Below are 19,379 nucleotides of genomic sequence, written 5' to 3'. Positions count from 1 at the left end.
TGAATTTCTTTTGGTTTATGATTAATTTTGGTGGCTCCTTCAGGAAGAAGAAATTCCTGGCCCCACCAGGAAGAAGAAAAAACGAAATTAAAATCGAAATATTTTGAAATTTCAATTTTGTAATTTCAATATTTTTAGTAAATCTTTTCTTTTGAACATTTAAAGGAATTTTGATTGATGATATTGTAGAAAATTATTAATTGTTATATCTATTATTATAAATGTTTGTTTTCAATATAAAAAGTATTCTCTTAAAGAAATATAATAAAATGATATAACATCCCTATATTAAAGAATATATATAGTACTTCACATAAACTTTAACTCATTTCCATAATGATACTTTTAAGTATATTTACTAGTTACAGCATATATAAAGTTAATAAGTAAGTGAAACTACTGTGGCCAACTGAAAGTTTGGCTCTTTAATGCATTATTTCTGCACTTCTGTCTGAAGGGCCGTATATATATCAGTTGAGAAACATTGCATTAAAGTAATCTATGTACTCATTTATGATTATGCAATTTATTAAGCATAAAGATAAAGAACTGGCTGCTCAAAATTATGCTTTTCTAATCACAAATCTGTGCATCGAAACCATATTCACAAGAACAAAATATACAACCTATCTGTATGAAGGCTAAATGCGGAAGGACATCTACTGTACTGCTAATCAAAATTATATACAAATATTTTCTTCCTATAAAATTACAAAATAATTTGCTAAATTTTCAGAATTAATAAATTATTTAAATGAATTAATGCTTGAAATAAGCTAAATTAATCCATTTATTCAGCAGTTTGCTGAAAAAACTAGCTTCACCCCAATTTTATAAGATTTCGATAACTACGCTGATAATAACAGAAGCAAAATTTTGCTTACAGCAAATTTATATTACGTAAGTGTTTTGAAGAAATCATACATCCTTCCTTCTTCATAATAAATATGTCTATATAATACATAAATGTTTGTTAAACTGGTTTAAAAAAGTAATTTATTCAAAAATCGTTTCATAAAAAATAGCTTTGTTTATTGCTTCTCTAGATTTTAGTTTTCTCCATTTATTCACGTGTAGATTTATTTAACTGGTTAATTATATATTTGTTACATTTTGTAGTGAAACACGGGAAATAATTCATAGATAAAATGAAAATACATAACGATATACGGTATACATAACAATCTACACAATTTAGTTACTCTTAAAAGTGAAATAACCACAAAAAGATGAGTATCAAGCACTATATTAAACTACTTTTACAAATTTTTAACTATGTATAACGCAGGTAGAACTTCGCTTTGTCGAAAGCAATGAGGAATATTCGGATTAATATTGATTTGTGCTATGTATATTATTGAAATGTTATACAGTACGTATCATTATATGCTAGAAATTCGACTTAAAATCTTGAGTCAAGAGTCTGATGGAAGCAAAGCATTTCCTGCAATGTGAAAGCGGGAGGGATTAAATGAATACAGTCAATAAAGAAGAGTAAAATATAACTTTGGTATCACTAAAGATATCGCAGAAAAGAGTTCAATAAATATTATCTAATTCTTTTTGCTTAGTTTCCAACTTGAGAAACACCAGCATTGAGGATCAATCGAGGAACATGTTCTCAGAAATCCACGTTAGACTTGATGTCGTCAAATACTATTTAGAGGAATAAGATGCATTCGTTTGACGTCCATATTGTAGATTCTAAAAGGAAGCATAAATTACAACCATATCCCTAGAAGTTTAATTCAATACTAGTCCCATCTATTAAAGAGAACAAAGATAGATTTTGGCCCTAATCATGTGGAATACAAAACTTAGAGAGAATTGAATTCAATAGTACTTCGAACTGAAAAATCACGTTTCTTGATTTGAACCGAACATTTAAAGCTTCTTGACTTAACGTTTCGGATACTTTCTGAAATAACTTCTGGAAATAAAGATGTAATTGCTACGTTTACTTATTTTATGTAATGGTTCGAAGTCTTCTAAAACAATCCAAATGTGTAGAGCAGTAACGTTATTCGTGTATGAACTCGGAGCTTATTTTGCGATCCATACGTCTCTGAAGACGTGCCCTCTTCTCTTCATACACTTTGCCATACCTCACAAAAAACGGTGCTCAAACTAATATCGTCGCTAACCAAAAAGCCAATTATAGTCAAATTTTAAAAAAAACATTAGAGATCAGAGAAATTGGTAACATTAGTTGTCATGCGAAGCCTTTTCCATAGTTTTTGTTAGTAAAAACATGGTATAGGGAGCCCAATAAAGCTCAATGCCTAACTGCTGCCAGACTAAAAATAGGCATCACTTGCAAGCTAAATGTTTTCCCCTGGTTGCTGTATTAATTCAATTAACGGCATCATGATTGATTGAATTTGCAACTTAGACCTTCAGCAATTTCCTACTGCGCCAAGAATCTGCTTCTAATGGAATGGAAATAGTAGCATTTTTTTATTGCAAGAACTCTGTAGGTCTGCTTAGGTTGCAAATAATATATGCTTTTATTTCGCAGCGTCTCATTCTCATTACAAAATTCTCATCCCTTTCAACCTTACACATTTGTGTCATATTTGCAGTGGGACTTTGAGGATTTTTCTTTCCTTCTTCACGAAGCTGGACACCTAGTCCAATAATCATTTATGTCGTAGTTCCAATACTTTATCTGGAAGGAATGATCCGTAATGAAACTGGAATCCTGTAATCAAATCATAGGTTAACGATAACACTACATATTAGAATAGATTTCATAATCTTTCCCTATTTGCAACCCAATTTTCAATCATAATTTTCATCGCACACCACACCATACAATAACAATTGCATGCAATAATAATGTGGTTTGAGAATTTTCTCGCTAAAGCTACACTACAATCTTCATTGGAGAATAAGTAAATTGATAACATTTGCCAAAAGGATCACTGACAAAATCAGAATCAATGCCTGGATATTGCACACTGTCTTATGTCCATTGTAACGGACATTCTCTGGGCTTCGCCAGAAGTTCCAATTTGTCTGGTACGATCTAGAACGTCTGTGCGATGCAAAGCTGTATAAATGCTGCAACTCGGTGAATTCTAGCCAATTTCAGTTGAGCTGATTCTTCTGTCCTTATCGAATCTATCCTGGATGTGTATGTTATAACTTCCATGTTGATTTTAATTCACGGTATTAAATATTCACAGCAGTAGTTTTATTTGTACTTGGCTTGTTTTTACATATTGCACTTGTATTTTAATTGTTTTTAGCTGTGATCAAAACACTTTTAATCTAACTGAAGATTATTATGTTTCATTTTAGAAAATTAATTACAGTACGCCATATACATCTAAGCATATATTATCAGCTTCATTATGTTTTTGTTTTTTTATTTTTTTTCCTTTCAACTTGTTGTCCTTACATAAAATGTTTTTCATGAATAAAAAATTATTTGTTTCTTAAAATATTTCTTTCTCCAAGATTTAAACTATTACATCCGATTGTCATCTGATTGTGTCTTGTATTCTAGAGAAGAAAATTACCATTGCTGGTTTCGTAAGTTTTTTGCTTAGTTTGGATTTGCATTTGCAGTATTAAAACTGTTCCTTTTGAACATTTATTGATTCTTTTAGATAATTTTTATTTGATATTTTATATTTTGCTGTGTTTACTGATAAATTTTAGTGAAGTTTTAGCTTTTTCACTCGTAGCCTACCGTAACTGAATAATTAAGGAAGAGTTTAAGATTTTTAATTAAATTTGATTATTTAAAATTATTTTGACCTCACAAAGGTTTTGGTTGTGTAGATCAAGTGGCTATGAATTTTGCTTTTCTAGGTACTTTTCATGATGAATCTCTGTATTTTATTCTTGCTGTTTCAAAAAAAATATGAATTTAAAAATTAAGAGTAAATTTTTTTAATTTTTAATCAAAAAACTCTTGTCGTACATACATATATATATATTTGTGTGTGTGATAATTTAGAATTTAAACATTAGAAATAGTACCTTCCTCTTCTGGGTACTCATTATTCGGAGTTTCCTTTTCTTGTAGAAGTAATGGCTGATGGTTTTTCCTTTCTAATTAGTAAATGTTGATCATTTTGAACTTAAAAATTTTAATCCATGCATTCCACAGCATTTTTGATTAATGGAATAGGAATATTTATCTTTCGAAAGTGCAAAACATGTCCTTCAATCGAAACCTTGTTTACATGCAACATTTTAAAAGAAGAATAAATTTAAGGGTAGGAAACAACATTTCTCCTTTCAAATAAATTTTGTTTGTGAGAAATTTTTATTAAAAATGTCTAAAATTGTATAAACGCCCTCTGTATCATTTCTTTAAATTGAGCCATTGTATTGAATAAAGATTCGACTAGTAGCTAAACAGGAAGACTGTGGAATACTGATAGTTGAACGTGGATTCATGTCTATGCAAATGAGCCGGTTATAGGAAGTTTTTGGCGTTTCCCCTACATGTAGCATGAATACAAGGAATTTCTCTTAAAACGTTTTTGTCCGGAATTATCTTGCCCTTGGCAAATAACCTTAGGATACATTGCCGTAACCTTAATAATCTAATCCATATCGAATTCATCTTTATTTATTTCTCCTAATAGCCGAATCTCCCGATGTTTCTTCATAGTCTTCCAGGTGATTACTGAACTCCCGGCTTTTAAATTTTAGATGCTGGCCAGATGGTATAGTGGTTTGTGCTCCGACTCAAAAAAGACAATAAGTTTGTGGGATATGACTTGTGTATACTGGCTATGAACAAAGCATTCCCCAGCCACTTTGCCACACGGCTGTTTTCAACACGGCCACACGGCTGTTCGCCGACGCGGTTCAAAGCCATTGAAATCTGCACCGATGGGTTCAAAGAAGAATGTCGTACCGGTAACGGATATTGCGTTCTACATGGAAACCAGATCTTAAAGAACTGGGGAAGAAATCTCAGGCAGCACAACTCAGTTTTTCAGGCTGAATTGATTGCATTAAAAGTTGCATTTGTCCATCCCCTGGAAAATAATTATTCCAATGTTTTTACAGAATGGACCCCTAGGCTTTAAGCAATCCAAGGCACATGCTGCAAAAATCCCGTCGGAACCATACGAAACCTCTTAATAAATACATAAAACTACTGTAGGTCCAAACTCAACTCCAGTGGGTACCTGTGCACACCGGAATACTGGGTAACGAATTTACGTATGCAACAGCCAAAAGAGCAGCGATTGACCTCCCCACCCCCAACATTCGCACATTTGATGGGCCTCTCCCGAGCTCGTTCTTAAAAGTCGAGCTCAAGAGAGAATTACTGAAGAGTTGATAATATCTGTGGAATGTAGCGAATACTTACTGGCAGAAGAGTCTACAGGTGTTTCTCCAAAATCCGTCAGCTTCTGAGAAGTGACTCGCCTTACTTTACTCAGTTCCTAACAGTACATGGGCCGTTCATGACTCACCCTCTATCGCTCTAGATGACGGGAAAAAGACCAGTGCTCGTGCAGAATGGTAGGAGATCCGGATCACTTTCGTTTGCACAGAGACTGCATAACATCACATTAGACTGCACGTAGCAAATTTCTTTCAGATTTAAAATCGATTTTTCCGTAAGTTTAAAAGCAAGATTGTTTATTTAGAGATATGTGACTTTCTACACTGATCTGTGACATACAATTTGATTTCAAATAGCAACTGAAATACGCATTTTTAATAATGCTATTTTCAATTATGAATGTGATTTTCTAGTTTAAAAATACTTGAATTAATTGAGAATGAAAAGTTTCTTTTTTTAATATATTAAGCGAAATTTCTTCGTCTTGTAAAGAGCTTTGTAATTCAAATATTTAAATCTTCTTCTAGAGAAGCACTTAGTAGACAATTAATTATAACTAACAGATAAGCCTAGTTTAAACACTACAGTTTATCATCATTCTTTATTAAAGACTCTGCTCCGTGTATATAATTTAGGCTTTAATGGAATTTCAAAGTTATTTCATGCATATTTCTCGAATTCTTCGCATGACCTATCAGATACTGAATAGTTAAAATTTGCATAGAATTTTATGTTAACTTTTAACGGATTTTTCAAATGGGAATTTAACACAAAATAAAACGCCTCCAAATCGTAGCTCATGGTATCACAGAAATGGAGTATAAAATTGGTTAATAGCTGAGAAAAATATTATTATCTACTATATCTTGTCGAAAGTATTATTTAAAGTTTCTAATTTTGTTCTAATAAAGACAGCTATTATCTATTAAATTTGCTTCACTTCGAGTTTTGTTAATAAATGTGAATTTGAAATGTAAACATAAATTAAGTTTTGTGTAATTTAATTGGAAATAAAATTATGATCTAAAATGAGAAGTGATAATATTATGTAAATCTAACAATCTTCATTTTAATTGATCAGATTCGTTTACTTGTATACATTTTGCGGAAGACCAATATTAAAAGCTGCAGAAGATATGCTTGCTTATTTCTACATTAATATATTAGATGAGAATTCTTTCTTATTTTTTTAAATAATTCTGGACACATTTTACTAATCAATAAAAACACTGAACAAAAGCAAAAAACACATGAATAGAGATTATGTTAAACACCTGTAAAGAAATCTTTCAGAGATTGCTTTTAAAACCAAATTTCTACTCCTGCTAACATGGAAAATATTACCACGTAAAGGAAATGTTTGTTGCAAGTTTTGTGCGCGAGTATTCTAACGAAATAAATGACTAGCTGCGTCTTACATAACTTACTCAGTTATTTATTAAATAAGCTACAATTCAATGTCCGCTACATTGCAATGAAATACTATCATAGGATTAATTTTCAGCATTTGATCTTCCAATCTGAACAGCCCACTCTAAATTTAAAATTATGCATTTTACATCTTTATCTGTAGAGGACTAATTTATTAGTCCTTAACTTTGGCCTATCTTAATTGCTTAGCTTAAAATATTTTAGAGTTTTAAATTGAAATATGCCTATTAAGATCAAACTTCAATTTCCTTTTAAACTTATAATCTCCAAAAGGTTTATATTTTAATTAATATTTTAATGCTTTCATAGCCAACTCTTCGAGATGATAAATAGTCATCTGAAATTTCAAAATTGCATTTTCTTTTTCTTATTTTCGCTCACTCTTTTTGACCTGCTTGCTAGTCCTGCATGAAAAAACGAGCAAAAAGGAATTTTATTATTCGCAGCATACTGGTATTTGTTGCAGTATGCATTTTAGCATCTTAGAATGCTTTAAATATGAGGTCAGTATCTTCAACTATTTGATTTAGAGGCTACAAATGTAAAATTTAGCTGCCACTATATTCCCCAATTTTCAAGTATTTTTGTTCGAACTGATTATGTAAATTTCTTTATCCTCCTTAACTATTAAAACCAATGTTCGAATTCATTAATAATAGTCCATAGATTCGAAGAAAAGATTATGATGTACCTGCATGAATATGGGGCGTAAACTAGTTTTTGCTGTGTACATAAGCATCTGATAACACCAATATATACGAGTTCCTTGAATCTTCCCTCTGGCATTCAAGTAGTAGTCCTACCGCATTGCTTATCTTTTGCCGAAAACAAAATGAATTTGCCTGTTTGATAAAACTGAGATAACTACTATTCTACTTAGATCTTATCAATGTATCTTAATTATACAATAGCTAATTAGCTATTATATAATTAAGATACACTGATTACATTTTCAAAGAAAACTTTAAAATTTCCTGTTGAATATATTAGAGAGAGAGTATAATAGACTCTAAAATAGATGACGATCCAATTGTTTATGGAGAAATAAAATCAATGTGATATAGTTTATGCGATACATAGCAAGATATATACTTTGTATGTAGTTTGTATTCATTTGAAAATTTCAAATACGCTGCGAGTTGGGATATACTATTTAGCATTAGTTTAAGATTTTTTATGCAACTTACTTCAAAAGAGATTAACACGTGAGAAATTATAATAATTGTAAAAAGGGAGTAAGATTAAGACACAATAACTAACACAATAATTAAGATTAAGACACAATAACACGCCGAATAAATGCTAATTCAGAAGTCAAACAACAAAAATCAGCGTTATATTTTCAAAATTTTCGCAGGACTAGTTTCGATGGTTTTTACCGAACCACCATCCTCAGCTGCAAAACCTCAAAAGTTTTGCGGATAGGGATTTAGGGAGTAAGATATTTGATTAAAGCTTAAATATCAGTTTGCTAATCAAAAAATTCAGTGTATATAAAGCACGGGGAATTAAATGTTTTATTACCCATTTGCAAAACATTTTTTCACCCCTTTATTAACTTTAAGATTATTATTTAAGCTTATCTGCAAACTGTTTGTATTATTTTCATACAAATGAAATATTTTAAATGATAACATCTGGAATTTGTGAAAATGTTTAAAATTCTTGATTTAACTTTTCTTTTGCTCCAGAAACAAGTAATAATATTGAAATATTTCCTCTTGAATATCTAACTGTTAAGATTTGTTTTGGTTTGTTGTTACTTGTCTCCATACCTGTCTGTATGGCTATTGGAACACTGCCATGTATAACTATTTTTCCTGAATATACAAGTATCTAACTGTTAAGATTTCTATTGGCTTCTTGTTATTTATCTGCATATCTGTCTGGATAGCAATCGGAACGGTACCATGTATAACATTTCGGCCTGAATAATCTAACTGTTATGATTTCTTTTGGCTTGTTGCCTCCGTATCCATTCAATTTTGTAGTCTGTGGCGTGATTGCTTTAGAGAACGTTACTTTGAAGGTCTTGACATCTGTTAAAGCAAAATGCAAAATACTGAGTTAAAGTGCAGCTTATCAGTTTATTAATAACTTAAATTAACAAAATTACGATTTGATTAAAATGATAAAGAAACGTTCGATAATATGAAAATAAGAGAAAAATTAAAAAGGTCTTATCATACTTTGAAATATTGTTAAATGAATTAAAGGTTACAACAACTAATCTGATGTTACGAAAGCATTATATTGTGAATTAAAAAGCTTTGTTCATAAACTTCAAACGTGTTTCTTGTTTATTAAAACAATATTTGCTTCCTTAATTTTATTTTCTTAAGAACTCTTTTTCTAAAATATTTTGAACATTTTACATACATTACACTTTGATCTAGTTCTTTTAACTTGTTTACGTAATTTAGAATTTCATTTAAAATAGCAACTGGTATTTCTTCATTTTTTTTACCATAATTTCTTCCGCTTATTTTATAAAGAATATTTTTAAAATATCACGAAAACCTTACACTGACCGCATGCATTTCAAAAGTGTTTTTCTCCGTTCATCTTCGACACGAAGCTCTTCGTCTGCTTCGATATTCGTGTCAATGCTAATAAATAACTTTTGATCTAGCTCTACCACTTTGGTTTTTTTTTAGCTATGCTTCCCTCATTTGCAATTTTTTAAAGCAACCCGGAAGTAATACTTATCATTAATAATTTCTTTATCTTATTCTTATCCCCTATATCCTAAGATTTTTACATATAGTCGACTACATCTCCAAGGAAATTCTTTTAATTTTTTCATCTATATTTAATACTGAATTAACTAATGTTACTGTGGTTTTCATTATGCATCTTTCATACAGAAGTTTATAGATTTGATTTTACTAAGGTTGAAATTTCGTAATTTATTAGTTGATTTAACAAGTAAAATATTACTTAATATTATCTCCAGATGGAAAGTATAAAATTAGCAGCCTATTCCCGCATCTGTTTATTTATTTGATTTTCTGAATGAATTTTAAATTAAAGTTAGCAAACAATACCGCCCTTCGCACTGAGCTCTTGATTTGATCCCCATTTCATCTTGAGTGTCATTTTTAAATACAAGTTGCTCATAAAAAACTTCTCCAATGTATGAATCCCTATTGGAATTTCCGCTCAACCAAACGAAATGAAATTTCAATTATTAATATTTGAAGATATGTGTTCGAGATTGCGATGATTTAAAACAATAAAGCTTTCCCAATTCTGATTACAGTGAAAACGTTTCGAAATTCCCTAACAGCAACGCCTTTTTTCTCTGCGCAAATCGATCAGCGCATAGAAAAAACATAAATGGCGTTTGAACGATATACGTATGTAAAGAACAGCATTTTGAAGGATCAGTGACAACACAAGTGAGGGGAGAATTTGCTTTTATTGGGATTACAAGTCTTCAAAGGCGCCCATCTTCGCAAACGATAAAGCTTTGCTTGCGGGAGATAGTTGGCAATAATGATGAACGTAACTTCGCAAAAGGAATCTATATAACTTCAAGTTTTATGGCAACTTTCATTCTGACAAATCTCGTGGAACTGATGAACGAGTTAATTTAAATAACTCCAGAAGCATAAATCCATTGGAGTGAGATCGAGGGATCGCGTTTGCTACGAAACTGGGAAGTGATGAGAAATGATTCTATCTTGAAACTTTATACATGTTGAAAACTTGTAATTCCAATAAAATTATTTTCTCTCTTCTCTCTTGTGACCAGTAATAACACAACCAGTTATTACTGGTCCAGTAATAACATACAACTCTCTTCTTTGCAAATGTTTCCCGCCGATAATTTTCGGCATACAGTGTGTAGGGTTTATATTTATTTTAACTAACATTTATTTTAAGTTTAAACTATCTTTCCTGTCAAGCCTTACTTTCCCCTGGAATTGCCAATGCCAGAGTATGTAAATTTTAGTAGAACGCGCAAGGATTCAAATTGTCAGCGGAAGTAATCTGAGTTAAATAGAAGGGTTCGAAGGTGTGCTTTTCTTGCTTCACGAGCGTGGAGGTGGCTAGTTAGAAATTGAAGAACCACGCGTTTCGGCCTGTGTGCTTGCCTCGGCAGATTGTTAATCTTTCAACGTAATATTCAGAAGTTTGCTGAATTATCAGCGGTATCTTAGAACGCGGTGAGGTTAGTTACGTTTAGAGAGCCTCGTAGTTAGTCACTTGTTATTATCTCTTTTCAGTTTCTTATTTTTATTTTACCGCCGGGTTGGCTTAGTTTGTGAGCATCAAGAGCACGCATTTGTAATTTCTCAAGTTCAATAAAAAGGGATTTAAACCCTTCTCAAGACTTTGTCTACTTTCCAGTTCTCAGCAGTCACCACTATTATTGCGTGCAGGTTGGAAGCGCGCAACATTACAAGTGTAGCGTTCCAGCGCCATTTATGGTTTTTCAGTGTGCTGATCAGTTTTGCACAGGAAAAAAAGTAGGTGCTGCCATTAGACAATTTCAAAATGTTTTCAATGTAATCCTAACTGTTAGAGCTCTATTGTTTTAAATCATCACTATCTCGAGCGCATACCTTCAAATAGCGATATCTGAAATTCATTTCGACCGATTGAGTGAATAGGTCGCTAGGGTTTCATAAACATAATGTTTTTTTATGATCATCCCTTATATTTCGGTCGCAAGGAATTGTGTATTATTAAAAGTGGGTTCTTTTTCCCTTAAAGTATTGATAAACTGTATCATCATTATCTTTGTTTTTAGTGCCGTACGTGTAAGAATCTTTTGAATGTCAGTGATTTATTTCAAGAAAATTTTAAAATGCCACGTTATCAGCATTAAAAAAATTCTTAAAATCTCAGTCATTATTTACTAACGGTAACAATTCTTAGAAAGAGCCGTCCATAGCATTTTCTCTGTGGAATTCACTTACTAACATACATTTACAGAAGCAGTGGTTTTCGCTTATGTGATGTTTCTGCTTACCGAATATTAAAAAAATATTAAAAAAACCGAATATTAAAAAAAGCATTTTATAAAAATACAAGAAATTGAAAAAAAAATTATCTGTATCGGTGATATCACTACATAACCGAAGGTATAAATAAGTGAAATGACGGTAAATATAAACTGTATAAAATTCATTAGTACTCAAACACCATGTGTGGTTCCCGCGTGTGATGATTGGCTATTGTCGTTTGTGTACTCAAAAATATATTAAAAACAAACAAATTCTATAGTATATTAAAATCGAGCATACAAATAAGCAGAAAATATTTTTTACTTTCATTTGTTACCATTTTCGGCCACTTTTCTTTTATTTCTTTCACTGCTTAAAATGCTTTTGTTATACATACAAACAGCTCTTTGCTGCCCGTCACCAGCTACATTTGAATAGCATATATTTTCGTGTCTCTAAATTTAACCCTAACATTTTGTATTTTAAATTACAGGAGATAAAACTTGAAAAGGATAGATAAAACTGGAAATTATGCAATGCACGCTTACAAAAATTCAATCGTAAAATTAAAAATAAAGGCGAACATTTCCAGAAACACCAAAAGCGTGAATGAATTCTTCTGGTGCTGCACTAATTCTCTTACATGATGCGCAAGCAAAAAATGAGAAGTTTTTGGCGAGGAATAAACTATATTGGTATATGATGAAATATTTATAGAATACTGCTTTATAAACATCTAGTTAGGAGACGCAAAAATTTTCTCTGCAACTATTATCAGCATAAACTACTTATACATAACTGAACATGCATTATATTATAGTATATTCATTCAATTAAAAAGCATGTTTATAAACCAGTCTGTTCAACGCCATTAGGGATTCCAAATGTTATTAAAATGTATGTTTTTATGCATCATATTGTTGCGTGCGTACGGGTTCGTTAGGAAATGAATGCACAAGTCTGCTGAAAAATGAAGAAAATTTATTATTATCACAACAAATATGATTAAATGTCCTCAAATAATCGTGCAGTATCACAATATACGAGTATCACAGTAGTTGTCTTCTAACTACTCAAATGTTCAATGGAACTTAATTCAAAACAGCTAAAGAAAGCTAATCCGCGAATTTGCTACAGTCAACAAGAGCAGTTTTCTAAACAAGCTCTTAAAACAACAACAAACAAAATAAAATCACTGACTAACTGAATTGAGAGGTTTCCCTCCTTTTTATCAGATTTTTAGATTACGCGCGAGAACTTTCTGGAACTTTCTCGAAATAAAAAAGAGATATTTATTTATTTAATGTTAAATACACGCGCTCTTCTATTTTTAATCTTCCGGCTTAGCTTTCCTTTAATATTCGTCACGCGCTGCACTGCGCGGGAAATAAAACCATTTAATTTATAATTCAACTAACATTAGCTATTCAAATACCAAATTCGTAACAATATTGCGCACGTAAAGATTTTTATAGTTAAGTAAACTATTTTTACATTTATCAGAATGATTACTCGGCGTTAAAAGTCTTTATCAGCATCGACATACAACGAAGTATAAGTTAGTTTATAGAGTTTGGTATTCTTTGGTTTCATATACTAAGCCTAAGCTCTGTGCAGACATACAGCGGATTACTGTTGTGTCTGAAAAGTACTTATAAGGTATTTCTCCCGCTTTCTTAGCGTGCCTTCGTGGTATAGTGGTTCTGCATGCTTTGCCGGTATTCCAGACGTCCGTGGTTCGATTCCCGGCGAAGGCGGTTGGTCATTTTTTATCTCTACTGCTTCCAAAAAGTTATAATATCTCTACAGTGGCGTCCGAACTAAACGGGTGTTGGATGAGGATTCTCCACATCCAGGATTTGGCGACTGGATCCACTAAAAACTCCAGTTGCCCTTTAAAAGGGGGAGTATATAAGGTATTCCTCCCGCCTTCCTAGCGTGCCTTCGTGGTGTAGTGGTCAGCACACTGAGCCGGTATTTCAGAGGTCTGTGGTTCGATTCCCGGCTCGGGTTGCTAATTTTTCATTTCTCCTGCTTTTCCAATTAACCTAATGTCTCTACAAACTAATCAGATCTAGAACATGAATGTGCGTCTCGCGCTTCACAAAAACAGTGAATCACTTTTTGTTATGCAACTTATAGTAACAGTCAGTTTCTAGATTTAAAACAAAGCCTAATAGCTTGTAGAGACATTAGGAGTTTTTGAAAGCAAGAGAGATTGAAAAATTAGCAACGTCTTCGCCGTGAATCGAACCACGGATTTCTGGAATACCGGCCCAGTGTGCAGACCACCACACCACGAAGGCTCGCCAAGAAGGCGGGAGAAATACCTTATAAGCTAAACGCTACGAAATTGATTTAAAACGCGAAGTTGACTCAAACTTCCCTCTTGTTTGATAATTTAAATATCGGCAATTATAATTCAAAGCCGAAGAATGCAATCTTATCTGCGCTAGCAGAAACCTAATAAGTGACCTCAAGAGGCAAAAACACGCTCAGTGTTACAATTAAAAAAACTCAGCTTAAATACTCTTAACCTGAATTTGCATTGTGGTAGGGAAAAGGAAAGTATAATCCATAAGCAAAATCTAAATTGTAAAATAACTGTTTATGTAAATTTATAATAACCCTGCCTGTTAGCTTCGGGAATCGAGTATTTTTGGTACTTAAAGAGTCTAGCCAAATTGAGAAGTATTCAAATTTCAAAATTCTGGTTTCGACTTTGGAATAAAATAATTTAATATCGTGTTTTCAGAGTAATTTCTGCAAAAACAATAGTATTAAACCTATTTAGGTATAAAAAAAAAATCAGAAAGCAGAAAATTAAAAATGATAATAGAAATCATAAAAAAATGAAACCGATAATAGAAATTAAAATTAATGGAATGCACGAATTCGCAAATTTATTCAACAGGTTCGAAATTTTACGAAATTTCTTAAAATTCGCGAAAATGATTTTTAGAAATTAACTTAATTGTAATCAATAACGTTTTTAGCCGTGTTATTATTATAATGGAAATAGATTAATGCTACGATTTTACATAATATGCCTCATCTAGGATAAATCAACTTTTAAGTACAACAGAAAGTAGCCTTTACTGAATTTTTCTTATAATGAGCGTTTCCTAAATTTCACTTATTTGAAAGGCTACCAAATGCTTTAAAAAAAAAAAAAGAAATCATGAGGGCTATTTGTATTGATGATAAAATTCGTTGACTATCTACTGATTAATTTATAAATACAGAGGCTGTTCGCACATGTTTTAGACGATTTTGGTAAGCGGTAATAAAAAATCGTTTGCTGCAAAAGAAGTAATTGCAATTGGACTATGTTTTGAAAAGTCAAAATTGTCGTCTGTAGCTTGAAAGTTTTGTTTTTATTCAAAATGGCGAATTTAACAAAGCAGTGGTTCGAAGGCTACATTTACGCTCTTTCCGAAGAGAAATATGCATATTCCGTTATCCAAAAACGAAGTGAGAATCATGGTTTTGTGATATATAAAGAGTAGATAGATAATATCATCAACAAGAAAGGGAAAAAAAAAAAAAAAAAAAAAAAAAAAAAAAAACGTCAAATTGGAGCCTCAAGTGGGAAAAAAATTCCAAACAAGTATCCAAGGAAAAAACGGACATCTTCGACTATTGCAAAGGTACGTTGTTTACCCCCTTGTCAAAGGACAGTTGCAAATTCATTAAAATGCTCGGTGTCAACTGTAAACAAAATGATAAACGTTGATTTAAATCTTAAAGAAAGCGAAAAAACGCAATGTACATCGTCTTCTTCCAAAGCATATCGCTCAACGCAGGACACGCTGCAGAATTCTATATGAGAAACACTTATCCAAAGAAAAATGGAAAACAATTGTCGCAATAGATGAAGAATGGGTGTATTTAAATGATTCTAACAAAAAAGAGCCATTCATTATCATAAAAGAGGGGAAAAAATTTAAGTACATGGTTCAAAGAATCGAAAGAAAGTTTTTCTAAGCGATTCATGATTGTTGCTGGTTTTTTTATAATGGCAAGTTAAAAATAAAGAGAGTGTAAAAAAATGTCAAGATTCCCTTCATTGATATTCCTTCACCCTTCACTGATATCCCTACTAAATCTTCTGATGTGTCACCTATGGATTTTTGTGCTTTCGGACTTTTAAAAACTGCGTTATCCAAACGTTGTCCCAAAACCCTAACAAGACTCTGGAAATGGGATAGAATATCTCTTCTGCCACTTCAAAAGGCATTATTATCCTGGAAATTGCGGTGTCGAAAGATAGTTCAGAATAAGGGATGTCAAACAGAACATTTAAAACACAAGAATTTTATGTAATTTAGTTTTATGAATACAATATACATCGTCTAAAAAATGTGTGAACAGCCTCTGTATATTTGCATCATTATACTTTGTATATGTAACCTTAAATTTACTAGTTTTAGAAACTTATCGAATGATTGCCGAAATTGTTTTCTTGCTACATTTGAAATTCAAATTAGCTTTTTACTATCAATCTATTATTTAAACGTTTTCTAAACAAATGAACATGTAAATAATTTATTAACGTTATGCAACGGCAGCCTTTTTGCGCAGAAGAAATATTTTAATTCTCGATTTTTACTAGCAAACAAAATGAAGGATTTCAAAGAAGAAAGGATTTGAGTTAAATGCTGTGTAAAACTGAACAAATGTGGAAAATAAACTCAGGATTAATAAAGCTTTTGAGAACAAAATTTACGTGACTATCAAAAACCTTTTAAGTAGCATAAATGTTCTAAAGAGAGCGGAACTTCAGCAGAAGATGGCGCCTACATAGGATAGTCATCAACGTTAGTAACTGCTGTTAAAATGAGAGATTCTTATCCAAGAAAATCAAAGAAAAGTTCTGAGAGAGATATGAGACGTGAAATGCGAAAATACAGGCATGGAATATGTGTGTGTTTAAAATAACCTAACGCTTCATCACGATAATGAGAAGCTACACTCCTATTATAGTACGCTAACTCTTCGCTGCTCATGACGAAATGGTAACTCTTCCGCATCCTCCATATTCACAGAAATTGAGTATTGCAGATGCTTACCATTTTCCTAAACTGGCAACTTAAATCGTCAACAAAACAAAGATTACAAGCGAAAGAAGGAATTACTGAAAAATCACAAACTGCACAAAAAGATAGAAAGATCAAATGGAAAAAAATGTGTCAAACAACTTTCAATAGTTATAAAAAGGAAGGTAACATTTCATCAGTGTAGAAGGATAAAATTTAAGATGAATAAGACTGAAATTTGGTAAGTCTGTTTCTATTAAAATGAAAATTTAGTGCTGTAAATTTTTGATCAGACAATTTCACAGAACGACAGACCCTTCACTTCGAGAGAAGTGACTTTATTTGTATATAACCTTTTCGGTTACTTTGGATTTTAAATAATAGAAGGTTGGTGCAACGGTTTCTGGCCATGAAATAACAAATCATTGTATTACTTCATGCTGCAGCTTGATTTTCTGGAAAGCTTAACACCATGGGAAATATAAAGCATTTGTAATAAATATGAAAAGTGCAATCTGCATCTGCTTTTGCTATTGAAAATTCATCATGTTTGTAATAACGTTTTTTTTTTCAGATATTCACAAGTAACCATAATATGTTGAAAACTTGTGAATTCTTTCCAAATTAATAATATTTCTCTTTAGTAATGGCATACGAAGGGAAAATGGCATAAAGCGAACTTTTATAAAAACACCCAATCCAAGACAAAACAATCCTTGCGACTTAAAACATTATTTGGTACCTAAATCTTATTATTTCTTAATGTTCTTTCAGTTGCTCGCATGTGTACCTTGAAATAGACCTCACGGTTCCAAATGGTTTTTATTGGTCTCTTGATTGCGAACACGTTAGGAAATGTGACTGTAAGTGTTGTTCACTAGCAGTTTCATTTATCTTCTCAAATGCTGGTTACATTTAGTAAGATCGCCAGTAGTTAATATCAAAGGATACCCTGTATTGCTACAATTAATCCCAGTTTATATATTAATGTTACAGATTTGAAAAAAATAATGTTCTGATAGCAGTAAAACCGAGCTCCTTTAATTATTTTTTATTTCATATCTAACTGAATATTTCATTGACTAATTTGTTATCAGATTATTAGTCAAAATAAGTTGTTTTCATTTAAGGAAGAAACCGCAAGGATTAAAGTGAGCTTTCTTCCCCGTATTAATACGCTGCAATATTTTTAAAAGCTAATTTTTTTCATTGTGCAGTTTCCAAGTATGACAAACAACTGGGTTAGTCTTTTTATTTAAAATGAATGCCAAGAAAACGAGATTATTTGAACAAGAAAACTTGATTGATTTTTGAATATATATTTCAGTTCCCACAAAATCTTCTTCTTGGCCATATGGAGCAACTTTAACGAAATTCATGTCAACTATATTTGAAAATGCGGGACGTTTAAGAAATGCGTAAGTTTTCACAAATACTATTTTTTTAGACATATCTAAAATCTGAGAATTGCATTTAAATGTAGAATTATCTCCAAAAATCATAGAAGATTGGTCACTTTACTCTGTCCAGGCTGTTTCTGATTACAGTTAACCGAGAAGAAAAGAATTCTATTCTATCAATAGAAATTTGTTTAATAGCAGGCATTAATATCGGACAGCAGATAAAATCTTCTCATTCGTTTCTAAAACTGCAAATATTATGCTACATATTGCCAAATGCTCTCCACAATCTCATTATTTCTTTGCAGTTTTATATAATTTTTTAACTTCATAAGAAACTATAAAGGGCATATAATTTTTTAAATAGTTTACTACAAATTCATCATTTCTTTATGTAAATCAATTAAATTCTGTCTCTAAGATTGTAGAGACATTAGGATTTTTTTGGAAGCAGGCAAGATGAAAAATTAGTAAACGCCCGAGGAATACAACCACGAACCTTTGGAATATCGACCCAGCTGCAGAACCACTACACCACGAAGGCACACTAGGAAATTGGAATAAATACCTTATACGATCACTGAAAAGGGCGAGTAAGAATTGCTATAAAAATATCTCCCATTTTGTGTCTATTCTTGTAATAACAGAACTATTTATACACAACTGTGTTTATATACACAGTCAAAAGAGGACAAATAAATGCTCAGTCGTCTTAATTCATAGAATCAAAAAATGACAAACGAACACACAGTTATATTTTTTATACAAACAAAAGACGGTCAAAGGATTGTGCGCATAACGTCCCCATTTTCCTTGCAAAATATGGAATTTTAAAATAAGAGCAATTTTGTTTGTGCAGATCATAGTATGCTACATACCAAAATTCAAGCAGTGCGAAGGAAACCTTTCTTTCAGGCTATTGGAATCTGTTATTTTATTTCGAGGATGACAGCTTAATGCATGTACGTGTGTTTTTTGCATTTTAATTTAATAATCTTAGGTATTTAATAATTTTAGATCAAGCTAGAAGAAAAATAAAAAATAAATGCATTAGTTTTAAAAATATCAGTTTAAAGTTACTGATCATGCTGCTGGCTTTCTTTCGCAAAGGAAATAGACAGAAAAGTATGAGAGTATAGGTAAGTATTTTAAAAATCATTAAAAAGAAATTATAATATACGGTTTCTTTCTGCTAATTTGTATGAACTGTTAAGTTCATTAGTTAAATATTAGA

The sequence above is a fragment of the Stegodyphus dumicola genome, chromosome 3, assembly GCF_044657685.1.
Source record: "Stegodyphus dumicola isolate Sdum_Otavi_A_Nest chromosome 3, ASM4465768v1".
Classification (NCBI taxonomy): domain Eukaryota; kingdom Metazoa; phylum Arthropoda; class Arachnida; order Araneae; family Eresidae; genus Stegodyphus; species Stegodyphus dumicola.
This window is presented reverse-complemented; position numbering follows the sequence as displayed.